The sequence below is a fragment of the Elephantulus edwardii genome, unplaced genomic scaffold (assembly GCF_000299155.1).
Source record: "Elephantulus edwardii isolate Elephantulus edwardi_28Jun2011 unplaced genomic scaffold, EleEdw1.0 scaffold00060, whole genome shotgun sequence".
NCBI classification, from domain to species: Eukaryota; Metazoa; Chordata; class Mammalia; order Macroscelidea; family Macroscelididae; genus Elephantulus; species Elephantulus edwardii.
The window spans coordinates 5,801,569-5,817,242 of NW_006399810.1; positions in this window are offsets into that span (position 1 = coordinate 5,801,569).

Sequence of the window (15,674 nt, forward strand, 5' to 3'; positions counted from 1 at the left end):
CTCTCTGGAAACTAAGGTGCATGTGGTACAGGCCATGGTCTTTGCAATCACTTGTTATGCATCAGAGAGTTGGACGATGACTAAGGAGGATAGAAGGAGAATTGATGCCTTTGAGCTGTGGTGCTGGAGAAGAGTGTTGAGGGTACCATTGACTGCTAGGAAAACAGATTCATCTTGGAAAGGGTTAAGCCGGACAGCTCCTCAGAGGCAAGGATTCTGAGGCTCCATCTAACATACTTTGGACATGTTGTGAGGTGGGACTGGTCCTTGGAGAGGAACATCATGTTTGGTAGGGTGGAGAGATAGTGCAGGAGGGGAATGCCCTCTATGAGGTGGATTGATTCAGTGACTGGGGTAATTGGGATGTGTTTGTCAGAGACAGTACGATTGCACAGGACAGAGCAGAGTTTAGGGCTGTTGTACATGGGGTCGCTATGAATTGCAAATGACTCGACAGCACATAACGACAACAACAAAATACTTGGAAGGTAAGCCACTTTATGGTGAAGGCACTGTCCAGGCCTCAATAAGAAGCTGTTCTTTAACAACTTTTGCCCTATAACTACTTTTAAATATGTTGAGTATTTTTAGATCTTTCCCAACTAAGTTCTAATTGTGATCTTTTAGTAAATAAGCCTTCAGAGAATAAGAAGACTACTTAGTAGTGATAATAATTTCCCAAATACAGTAATACATTCTTCCGTTTCTATCATGTAAAATAGGATAACCTGAGGCTAGAAAAGATGAAAGTTAAATATAAAATTAGAAGAAACAAAAGTAGAGATAGGAATATTTATGTCTACTGGTACAACTAAGTGCACCTGATTCCCATAGTCTGCAATTACTTGCAATGTGCTGGAAAGCTAGACAATGACTAGGGATGATAGAAGAAAAATTATTGATGCCTTTGAGCTGTGGTGCTGGAGAAGAGTATTGAATATACATTGGACTGCTAGGAGAACAAGCAGGTTCATCCTGAAGAGGGTGAAGAGCAGGCTGCTTGCTCTATGGAGGCAAGGATTCTGAAGCTTCATCTGACATACTTTGGATATGTTACAAGAACGGACCAGTCCTTACAGAAGGACATCATGCATGGAATGATGGAGGGACAGTGTAAAAAGAGGAAGACCCTCAATAAGATGGATTGATTCAGTGTCTGGGGTAATGGAGGTATGTGTGTCAGAGACAGGAAGATTGGCACAGGATAGAGCAAAGTATAGGGCTTTTGTACATAGGGTTGCTATGAGTCACAAGCAATTCGAAGGCACATAACTACAACATATCTACTGGTAGAAAAATTGAGGTAGATTTATTTAGATAAGTACAATAATTCTAAATGGCTTTTCATTATTATTTGAAGTTTACAAAACTTTGGTATTGCAGTTCAAATATTCTTAACATATTTTGTAATGTTAACTTCCTCCAAGACAGGGTTGTTGGGTTTTTGTGTTTGAGTTACTGTTTTCTGTTTTGTTCCTATGGCATATTCAATAATCTATATGTGGTAGAAATCATCCCGGAGGCTGGACTCTATGAGGAGGAATGTGACAGCAGGTTTGGAAGAAGGCTCATCAACAATCTGCGTTATTCAGATGACACAACCTTGCTTGCCTAAAGAGAGGAAAGCCTGAAGCATTTGCTGCAGAAGGTCAAGAACTGCAGCCTTAAATATGGATTGCTACTCAACATCAAGAAAGCAAAGATTCTCACCTCTGGGCTCATTGGCAGCATCATGATAGACAGTAAAGAGATTGAAATTGTTAGCAGCTTCAGTTTGCTTGGCTCCACAATCAACCTTCTTGGTACCAGCAGCCAGGAAATCAAAAGATGAGTTGCATTGAGAAAATCTATGTCAGGGACCTCTCCAGAGTACTGAAGAGTAATTACTTGCTATGCATCAGAAAGCTGGACAATGACTAAGGATAATAGAAGAAAGATTGATGCCTTTGACTTGTGGTGCTGGAGAATAGTATAGAATATACCATGGACTGCTAGGAGAACAAACAGGTTCATCCTGGAGGGTGAAAGCAGGCTGCTCCTGGGAGACAAACATTCTGAATCTCTGACACACTTTGGACATGTTGCAAGGAGGAACCCAGTCGTTGAAGAGGGACAGCACAAAATAGGAAGACCTTGGATAAGATGGATTGGCTCAATGACTAGGGTAGTGGGAATAGGTGTGTCAGAGACAGATTAAGGTTGTCTCAGGATAGAGCAGGGTGCAGAGCTGTTGTACACAGGGTCACTATGAGGTGCAGGTGACTCGACGGCACATAACAACAACATGGTATCTTCATTACCCTTTGCCAACACCATGTTTCTAAGGCATTAGTTCTTCAGTCTTCCTTATTTGCTGTCTAACTTTCACATGCATATGAAGCACTTGAAAATACTATGTCTTGCTTGGGACAAGGAGCTTTGGTGACCTAGTGGTAAGAAAGTGTGCTGCAATCTCAAAGGCAAGCAGTTTGAATTCACCATCTGCTCCGTTGGAGAAGGACAAGCAATCTCCTCGCATGTGATATACTGCCTGTGAAAACCCACTGGTGGATCAGTTATTAGTCTGTTCTAACACATGCAACAACATGCTGTCCTAACAGCCTGGCTTAGGACAGGTGCACATTAGTCTTAAAGCTGACATCTTTTCCCCTTAGGATTTTAAAAAGGTCTTTGACAGCAGATTTGCCCAAGGCAATACATTTGATTTGACTGTTGCTTCCATGGGTGTTGATTATGGGTCCAAGTAAAATTAAATCCTCAATAACTTCAGTCTTTCTCCATTTATTGTGATGCTGCTTCTTGGTCAAGTTATGAGGATTTTTTTTTGTAATGTTGAGATAAAATCCATACTAAAGGCTCTAGTCTTTGATCTTCATTATGTGCTTCAGGCCTTCACTTTTGAGCAAACAAGGTTGTTATCTGTCATATGCATAATGCTGGCTTCTGAGTTTTTCTGAGGCCTGTCAGTTGTTTGGCTCAAGTTTAGAGGTGACTCAAGTTCTGGGTACAAAGGAAGACCATAGTTTTGGAGGTTCCACCAGTCTCTATTGGACCAATAAGCCAAATTTTTTTCTATTTCTGAGTTTTGTTTCACATTTCTCCCCAGTCAGTCCCCTATAGAGTGGTCCAGAGTGTCAGCCAGGTACTATCAAGATCTGATATCAAGACTGAGAGTGGAGGGTGTGGTGGTCTACTTGTCCTTTGGACCCATGTTTCAGGACATCTTGACTTCCTTTTTTGTTTTGGACAAAGACCAGTAGTTGTACCTTAAATGACTGTTTACCCAGCATTTAAAACTCTATAGTTGTTATGGATGGCAAAGAGATTGAGATTGTTCACAGCTTCAGTTTGCTCAGCTCCACAGTCAACACTCTTGGCACCAGCAGAGAGGAGCAAAAGGCAGGGGAGGGGGGAGGGGTTTGTGCAGGGAGAAGGGTGCAACAATGAATGAATGGAATCCCAAAATCTCTGTAGATGTTCATTGAAATGAAAAATAAACAACCTAAATAAAAAAAAAAATGTATTGCGATGGGAAAGTCTGCTGTTAGGGACCTCTCTAAAGTACTCAAGAGCAATGGTGTCTCTCTGGAGACTAAGGTGTGCCTGATACAGGCCATGGTCTTTGCAATCACTTGTTATGCATCAGAGAGTTGGACAGTGACTAAGGAGGATAGAAGGAGAATTGATGCCTTTGAGCTGTGGTGCTGGAGAAGAGTATTGAATGTACCATGGACTGCCAAGAAAACAAACAGATTCATCCTGGAGAGGGTTAAACCAGGCTCCTCCTTGGAGGCAAGGATTCTGGGGCTCCGTCTGACATACTTTGGACATGTTGTAAGGAGAGACAGGTCCTTGGAGAAGGACATCATGCTTGGTAGGGTGGAGGGACAGTGCAGGAGGGTAAGACCCTCTATGAGGTGGATTGATTCAGTGACTGGGATAATCGGGATGGGTGTGTCAGAGGCAATGCGATTGGCACAGGATAGAGCAGGGTTTAGGGCTGTTGTACATAGGGTCGCTATGAGTCACAAATTACTCGAAGGCATATAACAACAACAACAAGTTGTTATCAATAAAGAATGTACAACATTGTCTTTGTAGATAATGTTATCCACTTGACACATCTTCACATGTAAGAATCTTAATCTTGTGTTCATTAGGTTCTCTACCTTATCATACAACCTTTAAAGTTTGTTAATCTGTAATTTGGGGCCAGTGAAACCAAAAGATTCTGTATTCTTTCCAGGAAATATTTGGCTAAATCCTTACTCATAAGAACCTGTTCCCATCTACATATCTATTCATGTAGAAAAACTGGAAAAGTAAGCAAAAAATGTAAACTATCACAAAGTCAGTATTGAAAACCTTCCAGATATTGTCCCACATAGGTGCATTCTAACATGCTAACATTCTAACATACTCTTCTGATGCCGCTTTATTTTTAAAAAATCAGGAATTCTTCTATGTTACTAAACATATGTTCCAACTCAATGGCACACACCACCAACAAATTAATTAATGGATATATAATCCATTATTTGAATGCATCCTAATTTGTTTAATCCTGTATTATTGCACATTTGTTACTTTCAATTTACATTACTCGCAGTGAAGCTGTGATATAGGTGTTTGTATAATGTACTACCCTTTTCTATGTTTTAAGATCAACAGCAACCAGGCCCAATTACCTATTGCCAGTGACTCTGCACAGTACCCGGCATATAGTATATTACTTAAGAGGGCTTAGGTATCTGACTGAGGGCCTATGTCAGCTTTGCCCCTCAGGACTTTTGGCTCTGTCTTGGAAACATTTTGGGTTTTACACCAGTAGTGAGAAGGTGCTGCTACTGACATATAGTGGAAAGAAGCCATGGAGCAGCTAAATATCCTACAATGCACAGGACAGCCTCCAGGAGCAAATGATTACCCAGAGCAAAATGTCAGTAATGCTACTTATTGTAAGGAAACTTAGCAAAGATGGTGTAACAAATGGCATTTCAGCGTTTAATAGCAATATGAGTTTCATGCATACAGCTCTTGTGTGACTTCTAGTCATATGACTGTGCCGTGTCTGAGCCATTTACATCTGTATAGACAGGAGAAAGGATCTAGATAGGTCCTATGGACAGGCCTAAAAAACAAAAAATAACACTCTTCACCTGCAACCACTTCTATTGACCAGAGTCTAATCTCATGACCCTAACCTAAACTGCAAAGAAAGTGTAGTTTTTCTGTGTCCAGGAAAAAATGGGCTTAGTGAGAATTTCTGCAATTTTGAAATTTTTTTAAATTCACAAATTAAACATAAATCCAAAACCAAATATAATTTCATTAAAATGTGCATAGTTGCTCAATATATATTGCTGAATTTGTGGTTATTAGCGTATATGAAAGAGATTAATAGAGTTTTTAAAAAACATAAGCATTTAAGCAGTCAAGCATTTATTGAAGCCTCATTAACATATACACTGGATATCTTCTATTCATTCCACTACCCACCCTCAGATCTGCTCAAATCTATGCTCTCTGATCTCTACGTTTTGTAAAGAACTGGTTGGAATTCTATCAGTAGACTCCCTTCCATGCTGACCTACACTTGAACTTTGTCAGTGGGGAACCCAGCAGAAAGCTGAGAGGACAGAAGAGAGGAGAATAGAATTAAGGTATTTATTTCCCAATTTCTTGGTGAGATATCTTGATTGGCAAGGGAACCTGTTCTTTCTGGGGTATTTCTTTCCAATCTTCCCTTTGGATATTGAAATTGTGATGGCTCCCCCATTTTCCTGCCCCAGTTTTTTCACTATCCAGCCATCTTTCCTACAACCTGGTAAGCAGTCTTCATAAACACACATCTTAGATACTATTTTTTGAGCATTCTGCTTCCTGTTGAGTCTCTGATATAAATCACAAAGAGCTAAAGAAATCAGAATACTGATGTCGGTGAAAAGTTTATACCTTTTAGACAATAAATGACAATTTGATGCAGAAAGGGGGAAAAAGTATTAAATGGGTTATGTATAGTATATGAAGATCCATCTTACTCCATCAGAAAAAATTGTTGCATTTGGGACAGAATAATCCTCAAGCTATGAAAGAGAAGTAGTAGCTTTCTGACAATTTAAAGTTAGGGACTTTGTTACACACTGGTTGTGTGGAATTGTATGTTTACTCAGCTCTCTAAAGGCACACTAGGCTTCATTATTTAAAACTTAAAAAACTCTTGATAGGAACAGCTGCAGTTGAAAACTTCTATTTTAAGAGCATAAGTATTCATTTTGCACACAACCTTATTAGTGCATCAGTTGGCTAATGTGAAGAACACTTGTAAAAGAAGTACATATTCCTCCTACGGGGTGGTGGGTCTGTAGCCAGATGACACCGAAAATAAAAATATACTAGGTTTGGAACTGAGTTAAGCTAACATAGTTTGTTAGCTTCAATTGCAGTTATTTCCAACTCGTGTAGATACTTTTTGTACAGACTGAAAGAATGCTCTATAACTTTTTAGAATTGTGATATTTCAGAAGGCTCCCAGGCTTGTCTTCCAAGGTGCCTCTGGGTGGGTTCAGACTGCTAGTTTTCATTCTTAGTAGTTGATCACTTAACCTCTTTTACCACATCACTCAGAAAAACTCATGCTGTTAAGTTGGAACTGACTCATAGTTGACCCTCCGTTGCATTTCTGAGGCTATAAATCATCCATCTTTCTCCTATGGATTACTCATCAATATTAGGAGTTCAGCTCCTTACGATCTGTGCCACTAACCTACTGGCATGAAATTGATTTTAAAACATAGCATAATATGCTTTACTAAAAATTTGTTTTGCAGGAAATTGTTTTTAGGTGCCAACAAATTGACTACAACTTACAGCAACCCAGTGAACAACAGACCTGAGCATTGTCCTATCCTGCACCATCCTCACAATCGCTGTTATGCTCAAACCCATTGTGGTGGTGTAAAAGGAGCATGGGCTGCATGGATCTCTACTTAATTCCACAAATGAGGACAGCCCCATCAGCAACATCCACAACACAAAACCAGTTTCCATCAAGTCAGACATGTCAGCCTTGCTCCACATGTATTTTCTCCTAATTCCAGTATCAATCCTATTGTCCTTCTTGGTCTGAAATCCATTGCAATAGCTACACACTACACAAAACCATACAATTATGGAGTTCATTAGGGAAGTTAACAGGTTACAAATTACATTGGCAAACAGTACTTTTTTTTGTTTTTTTAAGAAAGACAGCTTGTAAAGCATTCCCACAGGCCCTTCAGCCTGAGCCCTGCTTTAGGCCAGTGTTACAAAACTCTCCTAGTCCTGCCAATTCTATAGTCCCTTCTCTCTAGCAAATTTGGGCAAAGACCACTAAGCACTGGCTCTGGTTCCATGGCAGCAATCCCAAAGTCAGTTCTGTCCTACATAAGGTCTCTAGTTCTCTGCTGTGGCTGCTGCTCCTGTAGGCTTGATCTGACTGGAACAGGAATCTTTTGCATTCTCTGCAACTGCTTTGCTGGTCAGGAGATTGCCAAATTTCTGTCACTAAATCAGCTCAGTTTAATGATGAGACTAACCATTCCCCTTGTAGATAGAATAACGTGCCCTATTCCATGTATCACCTAACCATGTGGCAAAGATAAAGTGTTTGTCTAGGAAAGCTATTTTGAACAATAGGACATCAATGCTGTAAGTAGCCACCATGTCAGTCCTGCTTGCTGAGAGCCTTCATCTTCAGCTGATCAGAAGGAACTCTCCAAAAGGCCATAGTTACCAACTGAGAGACACAAAGACCTGTGACAAGAGTGGAAACCATGGCACTGGGACCACTTCCTCATGTACCTAACTTTTGCCATCAGGTCCTGTTTGAGCCTTATATACACAATTTACGTCTATATATGCCTGACTATACATGACTTATGTAATGATAGTGCTGGTATGCATTAATTGGGAAGAAAAGAGACTGAGAAAGTTGGAACAAGGACGTATGACAAGGATTGATCCAATTTTTTTACAAATCTACTTCTTAAGATCATGATGTTTGTTGTGTACCATCAAGTTGAGACAACTTACCACTATTTTTATTGCTGTTATTGTTAAGGGCTGTCAAGTCAAGTGCAACTCATATCAAACCTATGAACAAAAGACCTGAACCCTGATCTATAACTATTGTTGTTTCTTTACATTCATAGTTTCCAGAGGCATGCTGTTTAGGAAGTGGATGCCACTCCTGCTGCCAAGTCTGTCTCAATCTGGGAGCTCCACCAAACATTGTCCACTATGGGTAACCATTATGGCATTTGACACACCAGTGGTACAGTGTACAGTATCACAGCAGCCACACATTACCTCAGTGCAGCAAATTGACAGTCCAGTGCTGTACCACTTAGAAGAATGTTCATCTGAAACACAATTAATTGTAGAAACACATTAGTAGAAAGAGGCACGGGAGCATGAAAGATATGTGTACTCCCATGGGAATTGGTTTTGTCTTATGGCTGATGTTGATGAGGACAGATCGCCTTTGGGAAGATGGTAAAGGTCAGATATGGCCCTCCCCATCCTGCCCTTATTTGTTTTATAATGTTGTTGTTGTTGTTGTTATGTGCCTTCCAGTCGTTTGCGACTCATAGAGACCCTATGTGCAACAGCCCTAAATCCTGCTCTATCCTGCACCAATCACACTGCCTCTGACACACCCATCCCGATTACCCCAGTCACTGAATCAATCCACCTCATAGAGGGTCTTCCCCTCCTGCGCTGTCCCTCCACCCTCCCAAGCATGATGTCCCTCTCCAAGGACCTGCCCCTCCTGGCAACATGCCCAAAGTATGTCAGAAGAAGCCCCAGAATCCTTGCCTCCAAGGAGTTGCTTTGTTTAACCCTCTCCAGGATGAATCTGTTTGTTTTCTTGGCAGTCCATGCTACATTCAATACTCTTCTCCAGCACCATAGCTCAAAGGCATCAATTCTCCTTCTGTCCTCCCTAGTCATTGTCCAACTCTCCGATGCATAACAAGTGATTGCAAAAACCATGGCCTGTATCAGGAGCACCTTAGTCCCCAGAGAGACACCGTTGCTCTTGAGTACTTTAGAGAGGTCCCTAACCACAGACTTTCCCATCGCAATACGTTTTTTGATTTCCTGACTGCTGGTGCCAAGAGTGTTGATCGTGGAGCCGAGCAAACTGAAGCTGTGAACAATCTCAATCTCTTCACCATCCATCCGGATGCTACTGATTGGTCCAGTGATGAGAATCTTTGTCTTCTGGATATTGAGCCTCAGTCCATATTGAAGGCTGCAGTCCTTGACCCTCTGTAGTAAGTGCATGAGGTCCTCCTCAGTTTCAGTGAGCAGGGTTGTGTCATCTGCATAACGCAGATTGTTGATAGATCGTCCACCAATCCTAACACCACGCTTCTCCTCATAGAGCGCAGCCTCTCGGATAATCTGCTCTGCATACAGGTTGAAAAGGTATGGAGACAGAACACATCCCTGGCGTACACCCTTCCCAATTTTGAACCATGCAGTGTTGCCCTGCTCTGTTCTGACTACTGCCTCTTGGTCCAAGTATAGGTTTTGCATTAGCACGATTAAATGTTCTTGGATTCCCATTCTTCTCAGAGTCAGCCACAGTTTGTTATGATCCACGCAGTCAAATGCCTTTGCATAATCAATGAAACACAGATAGACATTCTTCTGGTATTCTCTGCTTTCAGCTAAGATCCATCTAACATCAGCAACAATATCCCTAGTACCTCGACCCCTTCTAAACCCAGCCTGGACTTCTGGCAGTTCTCTGCTGATGTACTGTTCCAGTCGCTTTTGGATAATCTTCAGTAGAATCTTGCTAGCGTATAAAATCAATGATATTGTTCTGTAGTTTCCACACTCAGTTGGGTCGCCCTTCTTTGGGATGGGAACAAATATAGACCTCTTCCAGTCAGTTGGCCAAGTGGTTGTTCTCCAGATTTCTTGGCACAACTTGGTGAGCACATCCAGGGCAGCATCTGTTTGCTGAAATATATCAATTGGTATACCATCTATTCTGGGGGGCCTTATTTTTTGCTATTTCCTTCAAAGCAGCTTGAACTTCTGCCTCCATCACCATAGGCTCTGACTCAAATGCTATTTCATTAAATTCTTCTTTATCTGCCAATTCCTTTTGATACAATGACTCAGTATATTCCTTCCATCTTATTTTGATACCTCCTGGATCATTACCCCACCAAAACTACAATTCTGATTCATTGTGGCAAATTACAAAGTAGAAGTGCCTCCTAGGATTTCAGTGTATCTTAACAAAAGTACACTGCAAGGTGTCTTCTAAGGAAAAGCTGGTGAGTTTGAACCACTAATATTTCATTTAGCAGCTGAGTACTTTTAACCATTGTTAAAAGGGGGAAGAAAATGTATATATGAGTACAATGCAGTGAATTGCTTAATATATCGTTTTCTAGCCATGGTCTTTATGACTCTCAACCCATGACTGGATACCCTCCCATACTTGTCAATTTGATTCTGGCCATCTGTTCATTTCTAAGACTATAAATCTTTATGACAGGAGACTACCCATCTGTCTCTTGCTGTATAACTAGTGGATTTTAACCACTGACCTTTCCAGTTACTAGTAACTCAACATGTCACTTTATAGCGAGGTAAATGTGCAGTGTTTGTGCTCACCAAGGGGATTTAATAACTTGTTAATAATGTAAATAAAGTGTATGACACCCATATGGGGTAAGACCATTCAAACTAGGTATGTAGAACTTCAGCATGAAGATTAGTCAGGTTTGCTGTCCTCTGGGTTTAAATTGAGCCATCTGAGAAGTGAAAAACAGGGATCCAGGAGACTCAGCAATATACCACCAAGGGGCAGTGGGTGACTAGGAGAAAACTAATGAGAGCAGAGGCAGTAGAAGCCTAGGGCACTGAAGCAAGAAAGTGGGCTCTTGGTTGAGCAATAAAGCTGAGTGACTTTGAACATGATGCTTATTAGCAGAAAGAGTAGCAGAGTATTTTTAGGGAGTTAAGTTTTTTAGTCCAGGAATCCATTGAAGTTAAAGGCCTTGGAGTGGCCTGCCTGTGACTATGCCTGAGAAAAGAGACTATATCCTCGGGTGTTCCTCATCCTAATGTGTAACCAGTTACTTCCCTAAGGAAAGGAGCTCTGGTAACTTGTTAGATGCTGTTAAGTACAACTCATAACAACCTTATGAACAGAACTGAATCCTTTCATATACTGTCCTCACAATCTTCAACGTAATTGAGCCCATTGCTGCCGTCACTGTGTCAGTCCATCTGGCTCAGAGTCTTCCTCATTGTCTCTTTTTTAAATACTGGTTTATTTACAAAGTTCATTTTTTATTTTTCACACCAGATCTTTCCCATTTCCATCACCCACCCCTTCCTCTACCCATCAAGCTTTGCAACCCTGAACTCCGGTCCTGACACTTCCAGCCCAATGCCCAGAACTACAGTCCTGATGCCAATGCCCAGTACCCAGATCACCCACCTGGCACTGACACCTATGCCGGGAGTGACACACGCTGGGAGCAATGCTCCCAATGTGCAACATTAGAAATTGAGTGAAGTACTTTGTAGGAGGTCATTGCTGTTTGGTTGGATTATATAGGACCCCTTAAGCTCCATCAGAAGGGAGCAAGACAGCTGGAGCTCATTTTTGAAAGTCAAACCAAGGAAGGCTTCCTGGTTTTTCAATCAGGTCTCTGTACTTTGCCTTGCATTTCCTCACATCCAGTCTCAACTGCCTTTAGTCCAAAGCACATTGGGCTAGCCTAGCTGCAGCCATTGTCTGACAAAGGAGACTGCTTTCACAGGCCTTTTCCCTACCAAACTGAAGCAAATCTTCTCTTGGGTCAGAAGGGAAAGAAACCAGGCAGGGCAGCTACCCCACCCTCTTCTGGAGTGGTGAATTCAGATCAGGAAAGTGTTATTGCCTCAGACATGGAAAAACTCTACCATAGCAATGTCACGTAGGTACCAGGCTACTTCATCCCCTACACAAGACCAAAGAAAATGTCACATCCAAAAACTGACACAGTATCAATGGATTTCCTGATGCTGGAAAGTCTGATGAAAATTTCTGACACAGAATTTAAAAGAACAATAATTGGATATTTTTAATGACTGAAAGTCCAACTTGAAGAATTACAGGACACTGCAAGCAAAGATCCTTGGATTATTCTTTCAAAAGGTCATCATGATGGGGTCAGGGGATGCTGGAATTGGAAGAATTGGTTCTGAAAAACAATGTATTTGAATTTTGTAAATAAATATAATTTTAAAAAGTCATCCTGCTTGAAAAACTGGAGGGGGGCCAGGAACAAGCAGGCTAGTAGAACTTTGACTGAGGTTTTTTTTGCCCCACCAACCAGCCAAGAACAAGCAAGTAGGTAGGAATTTGACTGAGTTTTCTTGGGCCCCACTGACCAGCCAGGAGTAAGCAAGTCAGTAGGAATTTGACTGAGTTTTCTTAAGCCCCGCTGGACCCAGTTGGCCCATTGATTTCTAGAGCATTGTCTTCAGATGAAGAATCTATCAATGCCACGAAAGAAGCAGGCTGTCTCACACCATACAAAAGTGCAAAGCAAGATGTTACTCCCAAAAGGTGACACAGTATCAATGGATTTCCTGAAGCCAGAAAGTCTGATGGAACATTCTGACACAGAATTTAAAAGAACAATGATTGAATCTTTTTCATGAGTAAAAGACAAACTTGAAGAATTACAGGACACTGCAAGCAAAAACCAGGAGGGGCTTACAAAAACAATCCAGAACAATGCATATAAAACAAGAGGCATTATTGGCACTGGAAAAACAAGAAACCACAATCCAAAATATGAGGTCCAATGTTTCAGATGTTGTCAACATGATGGAGGGACACATGAGCAGAGTTGAAGAGATGGAACACAGAATCAGTGAAATAGAATATAGAATTTTCACCGCTGATCTGATAGAGCAAAAGAGCAGAATAAAACAAAGAAAAAACAAGAAAATCTAAGAATAATGTGGGATACCATCAAGAGAAATAACATATGCATCATCAGAATCCCAGCACAGGAAGAAGCAAGTACAGGCACTGAAAAAGTTGTGGAAAAATTACTAGAGGAACATTTCTGAGGCATAATGAAGAATGAAAGAATATATATTTAAAAAGCTGAGTGAACATCATATAGAATAGACCCCCAAAGAAAAACACCAAGGCATATCATAGTCAAATTTGCCAGAACCAAAGATAAGGAAAGAATTCTGAAAGCAGTGAGGGAGAAACAAGGAGTAACCTATAAGGGGGAGCAGATAAGCTTAAGTGCCAATTTCTCAGCAGAAACTATGCAAGCAAGACAGTGAAAGGACGTATATCAAACACTCAAAGAACACAAGTGTCAACCAAGAATACTGTACCCAGCAAAATAGTCCGTCAAATATGAAGGAGAGATCAAGATATTCCCAGAAAAACAGAATCTAAAGAAGTTCATAAAAGGAAGACCAGCATTGCAGGAAACACAGAGAAATGCCCTTCACAGAGAGATGGACCAAAGTAACAAGCAACAACACCAAAAAGAACTCCACGAAATGATAGCAATAAAACCCTGCCTTTCAATAATCACACTGAATTCAATGGACCACTAAAGAGAAAGAGTAGCAGATTGGATAAAAACCCCAAAATCCATCAATGTGATGTCTGCAAGAGACACACCTGAAAAATGAAGATAAAGAAAGACTAAAAATAAAAGGATGGGAAAAAATATACCAAACAAATGACAACCAGGAAAAAGCAGGAGTAGTGATTATTAATCTCTGATAAAATAAATTTCAATGCAAAATCTGTAACAGTAGGTCACTAAATAATGCTTAAAGGGTCAATAGAATAAGAGGACATAACAATAATAAATATCTATGCACCAAATGAAAGACCTGCAAGACACACACACACACACGCACAAACATTAACAAAACTGAAAAAGGAAATAGACAACCCTACTATATAGTAGTTGGAGATTCCAATACACCCCTCTCAAGAAAAGATAGAACTACCAGGAAAAAAACACCTCAATAAAGATGCTCAAGAGTTAAACCACACAATAAACTAAGTTGACTTCATAGATATTCATAGGCTAATGCACCTCCAAAAAACACAGTATATCTTCTTTTCCAATGTGCATGGAACATTCTCCAAAATAGATCACACTGTAGGTCACAAGGCAAGCATCAATAAATTAAAAAACATAGGAATAATACAAAGCATTTTCTCAGACTACAATGCAACAAAACGAGAAATAAATAACAAGAGGATAAAGGAGAAAAAACCCCATACACTTGGAAGCTGAACACCATCTTGCTTCAACATTAGTGGGTATTAGAAGAAAAAAAAAGGAAATTAAAAAATTTCTTGAAACAAATGACAATGAAAACACCACTTAGCAAAACCTCTGGGAAACAGCCAAAGCAATAATCAGAGGTCAATTTAGAGCAATAAGCAAATACATCAAAAGGCAGAAAAAAATGACCATTACCTCTCTAACCAAACATCTCCAACAAATTGAAAAAGAACAGCAAGAAAACCTGACACCCTCTAAAAAAAAGGGAAATTACAGAAATTAGAGCAGAAATAAATGAAATTGAAAACAGAAAAACAATTGAAACCATCAACAAAACTGGAAGTTGGTTCTTCGGAAAGGTCAATAAAATTGACAAACCACTAGCAAAACTAACAAAGGAAAAGACACAAATAATCCAAATAGGAGATGAAATGGGCAATGTCACAACAGAACTAATTAAAATTAAAAGGCTAATATTGGAATATTATGAAAAATTATACTCAAATATGAAAACCTAGAGGAAATGGACAAATACTTAGAAATTCACAACCTACCTAAACTGACACCAAACCAAAATTGACCACCTGAATAGACCCATTACAAAAGAAGAAATTGAAAAAGTAATAAAACAACTTCCTGCCAAAAAAAAGGCCTAGACCAGATGGTTTTACAAGTGAATTTTATCAAACATTCAGAGAAGAACTGTCACAAACTCTACATAAACTAGATAAAGGTTGAAAAGTGGGCACAGGATATAAACACACTTCACCAAAGAAGACATCCAGATGGCCAACAAACACATGAAGAAATGTTCAAAATCCCTAGCTCTAAGTCTGATACAAATAAAAACAACTATGAGATATCCTCTTACCCCAGTAAGAACAACAAAATTCAACAGAGCCGCAAAAAACAAATGCTGGCGAGGTAGTGGAGAAACTGTAACCCTTATCCACTGTTGGTGGGAGTGTAAAACTGTGCAACCACTCTGAAAGACAGTATGGTGTTTTCTCAAAAGTTGGGATTAGAAATACTATTTGACCCAGCAATTCTACTACTGGGAATATACCCTAAAGAAACCATAACTGTCACCCAAACAGATGCACTCCTATGTTTATTGTGGCTTTGTTCACAATAGCAAAGATTTGGAAACAGCCCAAGTGCCCATCAACAAATGAATGGATAGAGAAGCTGTGTTATAGTCACACAATGGAATATAATGCAATACTGAACAACAAAAACCTCATGAAATATTATACAAAATGACTATGGAAGACATTATGCTGAGTGAAATATCTCAGTCATAAAAAGACAAATATAATGCGACTGTTATAA